This window comes from Panulirus ornatus, chromosome 46 (assembly GCF_036320965.1).
Source record: "Panulirus ornatus isolate Po-2019 chromosome 46, ASM3632096v1, whole genome shotgun sequence".
Lineage (NCBI taxonomy): Eukaryota > Metazoa > Arthropoda > Malacostraca > Decapoda > Palinuridae > Panulirus > Panulirus ornatus.
The window spans coordinates 36,870,678-36,881,769 of NC_092269.1; positions in this window are offsets into that span (position 1 = coordinate 36,870,678).

Genomic DNA, 11,092 nt, shown 5'->3' on the forward strand with positions numbered 1-11,092 from the left:
AGTTTTAGCAGCTGTCGTAATCTTGGTCGGTGATAAGCGGTGACAGCGGTACTTAAAGTTAATGGCCATATTATGCCGTCATTAGCTCAGGCCGGGGAGAGAGAGAGAGAGAGAGAGAGAGAGAGAGAGAGAGAGAGAGAGAGAGAGAGAGAGAGAGAGAGAGAGAGAGAGAGAAAGGGACAGACGATTAAGTCAATAGACAGAGGCGCTCAGATAGACAGCCTAAGAGTAAGGGAGACGACACTCCCCAGCGGTTAACAGGGGAACGGACAGCCAAAGAGATGGAGACAGACAGCGTGACCCCCACACCAGACACCCACGCGCGGCTAATCTTGGGCTAATTTGTTGGTGTGTTTGTACAGCTATACCCCTGATTGGCTGCTTGTGTTGGGTGGGTGAGAGGGGGGGAGAGTGGTGCTGCTGCTGGTGGGTTTTGGGAGAGTGGGTGGGGGGAGGTGTTGAGAGAGTGAGGGGTGGCAGTGGGAGAGTGGATGGGGTAAGGGGGGGATTTGCTGGTGGCAGAGGAAAGTGCTGGTAGGAGACTGACAACGTGGAGAGGGTGGTGATGGTGCTGGGAGAAGTGGCAGGGAGAGTCTTGTGGTGTTGGGAGAGTGGGGTCAGGGAGAGCCCTGATGGGAGCAGGGAGAGTGGCACAGGTTTTGGGAGAGGGCAGTGAGAGTAGTTTCTGAACCTAAGTGCGACGTACAGTAGGAGGTGAGAGTGTTGAGTGAGAGGAAGGGGAGACTGGGAGAAGGAAGTATGGGTCTGGGGTGTTGACGAGTTCGAGTGTGGGCGTGGAGACCATGGGTTGCGTGGAGACCATGGTTTGCTCCCTTTGTGGGCGTGGAGACCATGGGTTGCTCCCCTTGTGGGCGTGGAGACCATGGTTTTCTCCCCTTGTGGGCGTGGAGACTATGGGTTGATCCCCTTGTGGGCGTGGAGACCATGGATTGCTCCCCTTGTGGGCGTGGAGACCACGTGTTGCTCCCCTTGTGGGCGTGGATACCACGTATTGCTCCCCTTGTGGGCGTGGATACCACGTATTGCTCCCCTTGTGGGCGTGGATACCACGTGTTGCTCCTCTGTGTGGGCGTGGAGACTGTGGGTTGCAACCCCCTTATGGGGCTCCACGTACGCGTGCGTATTGCGTCACACGCATTTACGTATACAGAATGTTTAGCATATTTATCCTAATTAAGTTTAATTATACTTTCAAACTTTGTTTTATCAAGTCCACATCTTTTAATATTAATTTTTTTTTAGTATACCAAAACTATGTTCATCGACTTTTGCATAAATATCTCACAAATAGTATGAAGGTTTTTCTGTTACTGTACTCACAATATAACACAATCTTGCCAATCAGTTTTGTTATCATATGCCAGTTGAACATGAGCAGTAGTGCATTTTGTTAGCTATTGTGTATTTTTGGTCAGACATAAAATGCCAAGAAATACAGTTGGTATACTGTATTTTACACTGTATACATTTTTTCTTTTTTCTTTTTTTCTCGTCTTTTTAAATAAAATGTGATTTTCTTCTTTAAATCCCTTGTGCAATTTTTTTTTTTTATTCTATGGACTTCAGTGGTGTAGCGGTTGGCGCTCCTGGCCGTGACGCATTCACGGGCTGCGCCCGCCCAGTGTCGAGCGCATGGGTTCGAATCCTGGATGCGGCAGTCGGTCCACAGTCCACCCAGCTGTTCATCCGCCCCTTAAGGGTTGGTCGATGAAATGGGTACCTGGCTCAGACTAGGATATATATATATATATATTATATATATATATATATATATATATATATATATATATATATATATATATATATATATATATATATTTTTTTTTTTTTTTTTTTTTTTCATACTATTCGCCATTTCCCGCGATAGCGAGGTAGCGTTAAGAACAGAGGACTAGGCCTTTGAGGGAATATCCTCACCTGGCCCCCTTCTCTGTTCCTTCTTTTGGAAAATTAAAAAAAAAAAAAAACGAGAGGGGAGAATTTCCAGCCCCCCGCTCCCTTCCCTTTTAGTCGCCTTCTACGACGCGCAGGGAATACGTGGGAAGTATTCTTTCTCCCCTATCCCCAGGGATATATATATATATATATATATATATATATATATATATATATATATATATATATATATATATATATATATATATATATATATATAGCGTTAATGGGATGGCTTTGATTAGGCCTACAGTTGCCCATCTCGCCTCACCTTACATGAAAAAAAAGATGCGTTTGAAGATTTTCGTATGAAGGGAGGGAGACGTGTGTACATACAGAGACACGTTTGGTGTGAAAGTCTGTTAATCTTTGTCGCTGTGTTATTTTTTTTCCTTCTCTTTCTCGTGACGTTCGGTCCTTAACGTGCCATTCCTTTTGGCGTCTCCCGAACATCTTTAATTTAACATGCTGGCTTTTAAGGGGGAGTTCTCTCTCTCTCTCTCTCTCTCTCTCTCTCTCTCTCTCTCTCTCTCTCTCTCTCTCTCTCTCTCTCTCTCTCTCCTTCGTTTAAAGATAAATACATTTTAAAGATTAATACATTTTTTTTTTTCCTTTTTCAGGTAAGTGTGTTGAGGAAGACGGATGCTCCACGCGAACGGAGAGAGAGAGAAAGAGAGAGAGAAGAGGAGGTAGCCAGAGAGACGTAAGGGGAGGGGGAGAGGCCCAGTCGCAAGGTGAGGTATTCCTAGTTCCCGACTCTGCCGTGTGTGTGTGAGTGACGAGCGCCCACCTTCCCGGGGTCCCTCAAGCATTGTTTACCTGGGCGATCGCTCTCGTTTGATGTGTAACTTTGAGAGCCAGCGACTCGACCTGATTCAGGCGACCACCTCACGAAGTGTCACACAGTTCCGGGACTTGCAATAATATATATGCGCGTGAACGAGTCACGTTTATGTTACTGTTGAAGGTCACATAGTTGGGGAATGGGCGGAGGCAAGCAGAGATCACATACTGGGCATATGTATGTCGTGTTTGGTGACGGGATGGAACCTGTAAAGTGCCCATGGACCCCAGAGCCCGCATCAGGTTAAGTCTATACCCTTATTTTTTTTTTTTTTTTTACCCCCCCCGAACTTGATGGCGCCAATATCATCCTCCACGTCCCGTAAAAGGATTTTACGACTTATGCTCAGGGAAGAGGAGCTCCAGTGATCGTTCAAGGCGCATTTTTGCAAGTGTCGCCGTACGGAGGGCGTGTCAGCATTTAGTTAACGTTGCAAAATGTAAAGTGGTCGCGGAAAATGCTCATTAGTTTTGGGTATTTATTAAGAGGATTTCAGGGTGTTTGTGATAATACAGGAGGAGGTGTTTAGGGTATTTGTGATCACACAGTAATAGTACTGGTGGATGATTTTTTAATATTTGGGATGAGGACAGGACTATTTTTATGACTATTAATACCAGAGGGATGATAGACAGTGTGTGTGTGTGTGTGTGTGTGTGTGTGTGTGTGTGTGTTTGCGCGCGCGCGTACATAGGTGTAGAGCCATGTGCACTGTCTTTTGGTTTAAAAGTAATTATTGTCAAAATGGTCTTATGTTATCATTATTATTATTATTTTTATTATTATTATTATTATTATTATTATTATTATTATTATTATTATGTAAGCGTCTTTCATCATATATATATATATATATATATATATATATATATATATATATATATATATATATATATATATATATATGAGAGAGAGAGAGAGAGAGAGAGAGAGAGAGAGAGAGAGAGAGAGAGAGAGAGAGAGAGAGAGAGAGAGATTTAACCTCACAATGATCGTTAGGCATCCAGTCCCCTCCCGGTCATTTACCACTGTGTACGTACAAGAAGCTGCAGGTATTTTCACAGTGTGTGTGTCTCGGTGGAGCGAGGGATGGGCGTGGAGGCACTGGTGTGTTGGGGGGTGGGACTCCCTCAGTTGTGCTTCCCTTGTGTCAACAGAGCCGTGAGGAAATGGGAGATTTCTGTGGGGTACGGAGGGTGGGGCAGGCGAAGAGACGGGAGGGTAGATGTAAGGCTTAACGGGAGACGGTGCCTTCGTGGACAGTAGTTGCGGACAGGGGAGGAGGAGGTCCCCGACACTCGTGGACAGGGTAGGTTCTGTCTCAACCCTTGTGGGAGGAGAGGGAAGGTTTTCTGTCTAGCACTCACGGGCGGACAGGGAAACTTCTGTCTAACACTCGCGGCCAGGGAGGACCTCTCCATCACTCGCCGTGGAGGAGGACTCCTCCCTGCTCTCGCGGACAAGGGAGGGTCGCGACAGTGAAAGGCGAAAGGGGGAAAAAAAAGGGGAGGGGGTTTTAAACGTGGGGGAGAAGGAGGAGAGGAGGGGAGGTCGTAAAAACTGGCGCTACTGGTGTCGGAGGGAATATTCATGTGTGGACAGAGTGTCTGGCAGCAATGTGACCGTAGAAGGGAAGGTTGATCGACAGGCGAGTCTGAGAGAGGGTGGGTGTCGTGTTTGGGGTGAGGGAGGAAGGGGGTTGTACGTCTGTCTGGAGGTATTAGGTCGGACTAGAGGGGGGGAGGGAGGAGTGCCGTGCGACGCGTACGTAGTCTAACCCCTTCATCACGGCTGTACGACCTATCCTAGAGTACGACGGTACGACTCTTCGGGACACAGAGCGGCATTACGACCCTGGAGCACGACGGTACGACTGTTTGGATTACAGGGCGGCTTTACGACCCTGGAGCACGACGGTACGACTCTTTGGAACACAGAGCGGCATTACGACCCTGGAGCACGACGGTACGACTCTTTGGAACACAAGTGACCTGGCCTTTTAATCATGGTTAAGGTGGGTCCTGGGCGGTCATAGGTCATTAAACGGAATAGGATACCAGGTCGAGCGGTGGCATTGCCCATATAGCATCACCTTACGGGTGGGGTGGTTTTTGGGTTGAATTTCGCGTCTATGGAATGATTGATGTACGACAGCGAGCGTCCGTCGAAGCAGTGACCAGCGACGTCTCAAGGGTTGGGGTGACTGACTTGGGGTGGCTCGAAATCACTGCACTGCGTTATGGACACTTGCACCTGGGGGTCGGACGGGTGTCTCTTAAACCGTGAGGAGTGTATAATGTGTGTGTGTGTGTGTGGTGAGGTCTGGGTCTTTTTTGAAGTGTGGGGAAAACGTGGCGTGTATATACACACACACACACACACACACACACACACACACACACACAGAGGCCCACCCCGGCACTGCGGCAGGAGACCATGGTGTGTGGGTGTGGCTTTAAGGGCTGCAGTGTCGACTGGGGAAGGAGGTATAGGCCACCGGGCTCTGGGGTTGTCCGAGGTGGCTGGATCCTTTGGGGTGTCTCGTGTTGGATTTAAGTGTGTGTGTGTGTGTGTGTGAGGGGACGGCTTGATGTGGGTAGGGTGTCGAATACGCGGGGATGGGGGATAGTCAGCGTTGATGGTTGGTGGGGGCTCGCGTTTGGACGAGAGTTCATAGCAGTAGTGGTTGATGGGGGGGGGATAGATTTTGAATAGGGGGTGCCTAGCCATGATGGTTGATGAGGGATGTTGAAAGAGGGTGGTGGGTGCTTGGTCTCGATGGTTTATGGGGGATTTGATGAGGGGGGGATGTGGGTGTTGATTGGGTGTGTCTAATGATGATAGTTAATTAGGGATTTGATGGGGGGTGATTAATCGTGATTTTTGATGGGGTAGGTATCTTGAAGGGGAGAGGGGTGCCTAGTAATGATGGTTTGTGTGGTAGAGATGATTATACATTGGCTGGTTTAGTTTTATGATCATAATTGTGTAGATATACATAAACAAAAGCATTTTAATGATAGTGTGGGTGAAGGGTATGTAGCTAGGGGACAGTGAAGGCAAGTACAGAGCTTACAGTGGGTACAGTACTAGGGGAAGGTGGAGGCAAGTACAGAGCTTACAGTGGGTACAGTACATCGACATGGGAGGGCCCGATGGTACTGGAATGAATTACATTGGTTGGAACTTTGATATTCAAATGATGGATGATTATATGCGTGTATTTTAGTACCGGAATGAGAAATTGTTGTGAATTTTGTCTGCGGTTTGGCAGTGTCCAGCACTTTCCAGGGAGGGTTTGGATGTGTCCAGCACTTTCCAGGGAGGGTTTGGATGTGTCCAGCACTTTCCAGGAAGCATTTGGCTCTGCCAAGCACTTTCCAGTAGGGGGTTTGGCCATGACCAACACCTTCAAGCAGAGGAGGGTTTTTGTGGCTGGCGAGTGCGGTAAGAGTGTGGTTTTTCCAGTTGCGGTCTGTGGTGGCCGGCGGTTTATTGCGGTCTAGGTTTTCATGGCTGGGGCCAGGTGACAACCAGCCAACAAGGCCATACTGTCTGTATGAGAGAGAGAGAGAGAGAGAGAGAGAGAGAGTCCCAACTTTAGGAGTATTTGCGAAGGGATGGAGCCATGTGGCTGGTACAGACGCGCCCTGGATTGAGTGCTTAGAGGCTGGTCCTTCTCTGTATCTGTGTCTTGCAGTTGTGTTTGGATGGTTTTATGTGCCATGTTGTTGGTCAGGGGTCTGGTGGACTGCAGCAGGAGACTTAAGAGGTGAGGGTAGACAGACCGATGCACTACAGCAGGAGACTTAAGAGGTGAGGGTAGACAGAATTATTGCTCCATTTGGCACGTGATTTTGAAGACATTTAGATTGGGACTTTTAGGGCATTTGTCTCGTGACCTTAGAGCTATAAACTAAGTCATTTGCGTATTGTCTTTGACTTACGTGATGGGGGTTGAGTTCCTCCGTATTTCTGACACCAGCTACCATCATTTGACCCCCAGCTTCGCCCCTCTGTACACCATCAACCCCTCGTCTCTTAACACCCGCCTCCTCTTTTTATGACACACTACTGCCCCTCGTATGACACCAGCTTCTTCCTTCCCAGCACCACTTCCCTCCCTCCTAGCGCCACTTCCCTCCCTCCTAGCACCACTTCCCTCCCGTCTTGCACGCACTTACCTCCTCCTCCCTCCCTGACGCCCCACTACTTCCTCTCTGCCACCAGCCACCTCCGGCGTGGCATCCACGAACGCACCCCCTACCGTGACTCCTACCTTCCTGTGACACCGGACACCACCTCTCTAAGCGCTGGTTCCCCTCCTCCTTCCCCCCGACTCTCCCGTTAACCTAACGTAACATTCCCTCCCTTCCTTCCTCTCTCCCTCCCTTCCTCCCTCCCCTCCTTTACGGGAAATGTTCGCGGTTGGGCCTTTTTTTTTCTTTCTTTCTTTTTTTCCACCCCCGCGGGGCCTAGGAGAGGCAGCCAGCACGTGCCGCGTGCCGTGGACACATTACAAGGTGGGGGTGTGGGTGGGTGGTGGTCGCCTCGGTTCCTTGACGCTTCCACCAGCCGGACGTGGTTGTTGAGTGAGTGCGTCAAGTTGGTATCTTCCCATTTCCTCCTCCGCGTTAACGCCAAACTCCACATCTCCTAGGAGGACCCACGCGACGTTCAAATGTAATTCAGATTGAACGAGCCCACTTGGGCTTGTGTAATGTAATTTTGGCCCTAACCCGGCGTGACTGCGCGAAGTTGCAAATGTAATTTTTACCTCTGTCGCGTGATGTATGGAAGTATTAATTGTTCCCTCTGATACATTATGGCCTACCGATGAATACACAGTCCAGTATTTCATTAACGTTTGCGTGTTTAATACCGTCAATATAAACAGGCTTCAGTCTTTAGTTTGCCATTAAAAGATAGATTGAATTCAATCCATAGAAAATTGTGGTTGTGAGGAATAGTCATTATAAATACAAACCCTTTTTGTTTTATAGTTTTTCAGTATTGAGGAAATTATAAAGACCACAAAGTTAGCAACATTTATTTTGAGGTTCTATTAGAAAGAAAAGAAAAGAAAAAAGGTTTTTCAGTATTATAAATGACTATATTCTCTCCAGAAAGTGGAAGAAATATAGTAAAAAGGTGATTGGCTATTCTGACTTTCTTCAGAAACTGTTAAAAGAGAAATATGTTGGAGAGAATTTTGTGTGGGACAGTTTCAGAAGCCATAAACGCGAGCGTTGAAGAGGCGCCTGGAGCCTTTTGATGTTGGTGGCACCATTAGAACTCGCTCTACTTAAGGGTAGTCGCTGCTGGGGCTATGCTAGGCTAGGTGGTCAGCACTGTTGGGGCTAGGACAGGCTCCTAGGCAGGGTGCTCAACACTGTTGGGGCTAAGCTAGGCTGCTTGGCAAGGTGGTCAACACTTAGTGTTGTCACGCTAGTCTTGGTGGTCAATGCTGTTGGTGTTAAGCTACACGGCTATGCTAGGTGGCCACTACGTCTTGGGGCTAAAGCTAAGCTGCTAGGCTAGATGTTCACTTCTGCTGAGGCTAGGCAAGGTGGTCAACACCACTGGGGCTGTGCCAGGGACAAGATAGTAAAGCAGAAGGCTCCTCCCCACTCACCAGTATAGATGGAGACAGGAGAGTAAAGCAGAAGGCTCCTCCCCACTCACCAGTAGGGATGGACCCCACTCACCAGTATAGATGCAGACTGGATAATAAAGCAGAAGGCTCCTCCCCACTCACCAGTATAGATGGAGACGGGATAGTAATGTATATAAATGAAGACAGAAGGCTCCTGGTGAGAGGTTTATGATGACAGACTCTTGGCGTTGGCGGTGGAACCTTGGTTGGTGCGTGTGTGTGGTGGTGAGGGCGGGGCACTTGATGGTGGCGGTGGGGTGTTGGCAGATGAGGTTTATTGCCTCAAAGATCTTCTTGGGGTCTTGAAAGCAATGGGGCTGTGACGAGCTCCAGGTCTTTGTGGGGGTCTTAAGCCGAAGGTCTTCTGTGACCAGCGCCAGGTCTTCTCGTAAGGTCCTTACTGAAGGCTAGTGTTGGCTGGCTCCAAGGTCTTTCGAGGGTATAGGGTGGTGGGGCCAGTTCGGGTATGGACTTCGGGTCGATGGCGTTGGACGTTATGTGGTAGACAGGACCTCTGGTCGTGCCCAAGCCCTTGGCTTTGCTGGGGAGCATGTCTTGGGGGCACCTGGTGAGCAGTGTTGGCCCTGGAGGAGAAACTACAGATGGCCACAGATGGTGTTGGTTATTATAATCGCTAAGGGCCCACGTAACTAATAGTCAGGTCCTTTGTTACGGTGGTAAAGGAGTGGCATTGGTGAGGGGCCCCCTACCCTGGTAGTGGCATGGTCCCGGTAGATGGGCCTATCTATACCTGGCGACCTGCTTTTGCCACCACCTCCCACAGGGCCTCTTGAGGACACGGTGGTCTCAGTAAAGTCAATTTTATAACCTTTTATGTCGCCTGTCTGTCTGTCTCCCTCACGTCTCTCGGAATGCCCGGCGCGCATCGTGGCTTCGAGGCATTTAGAAGTCACCCAGAAAATTGTTTGTGCAACTTCTTTCTTTTTGCCCCAAATGCAGTGGTATATAGAGGATCATATAAGATCAGTGGTTATTGAATGGTATAAGTCACCGTCTCTTATTCGTCAAATTGCCATTGGTAATGAGTCACAGTACAGGTGAAGGAGGAGGGAGTGGCTGTTGTGTATTTAAGAATCTTCAGTCCCCCAAGACTAATCGCCGAAGGTCAGGGACTTTGTCAAACGAGTCAGACACTTTTGAAATTCAAAACAAGCAGTGACCCTGTGGGAGATAAAGGGGTTATCTCACTTTTAGTCCTTGGGGTAATCGAAAGCTCGTGTTTACTGTAGAGCGTTGGTTATATATATATATATATATATATATATATATATATATATATATATATATATATATATATATTGTCGGATATTTTGCTTGAGCTTTGACCAGCGATAAGGTAGTGGGAGCATGATGTCAGAACAGTAAACAGATGTGAAGAGAGAGAGAGAGAAAGATGAAGAATAAATGTACTGAGGGAGGACGTGTGTTGCCACAAGGCTAAGGTGGTGGGAGAGGTTGTGTGGCTGGTGATGGTTGGCCACACCTGTCGACTCCGACGCATCTTCAACTTGGAACTCAAAAAAAAAAAAAAAAAGAAAAAATCCTTTTATTTTCCTCTCATCTTGGTGGCACTTCCTGAACCAGGGTGGGAAAATGGGTTCTCATGTAGGTCGCTCTGTATTCAGTTTTTGTATCCCTCCATCTTCCATGTTTTGCATAGCTTGAAGACAAAGCAAGAGTCGTACTTAAAAGCTCTCGACTGTGGCAGGGGCAGGAAAGTGTCAAGTGTGTTTACTGAGGCAGCGTCAGCAGAAATATATTAAAAGTATTCGTACCGTTTGTTGTAACGGCGAAAGGAATTAATGATCGAGGGACAGAGAATAGCCGTGCCGTGTGTGTTGTACCGGCAGAAAGGATTGTATTTTTTTTCTTATTTCTTTATCGAGTGACAGAAGCGAGAATGTTGGGGAATGTTTGTTTGTTTTGCGTCAGGTGTGTTGTGACGCGCGTGACCTGGGTGAAGCAGCGGAAGGGCGCTGCAGGGGAAGGCAGAGTACCTCTGTCCCTCTCCAGTTCCCTGTTGGTGAAACGTACGTATGGTGTAGGGGGAACATGAACTCCCCCTGTGTGTCTCCAGTGTCGTGGTGGTACCGGGGAAGACAAGTGAGTCCCGTGTACTCCATATAGCCAGCAGCCTCATGGTGTCCACCGATCGGAAACACAATGAGTTCAGTGTTGGTTTGATACGACCAAGTTTCCCCAGATTTAGAAAAGACCTTGGTGAAGTGTTGAGGTGTATCACCTGGTCTTGAGTTGCCTGGAAGGATGCCAGGGAAGGTTTATGTGTCTTCTTGTGTCTTCAGATACTTTGACAAAGAGGTCGATGTCCTTCTCTAAGCGTTTTGTTTCTTTCAGTTCAAGTAACGTCGGATTTACGGGACGGTATAAGAGAAGTGGTTCTTGTGTGGTGGTTTTTGAGCCGACATTTGTAATAAACCTTCGCTGGTTGTCAGTCCCTTGTTCAGCGACCTGACGAACCATCAGGACGAGGTTACGACCCCTTCAGCACAGCAGTGCGGTCCTGGAGGTCGTGTGAGAACGTGTCCTCTTTGACCTGGCCTAGGTCGTAATTCTTTATACTTGTCTTTGAGTTCGTTGTGGCCGACTGTCGCTGT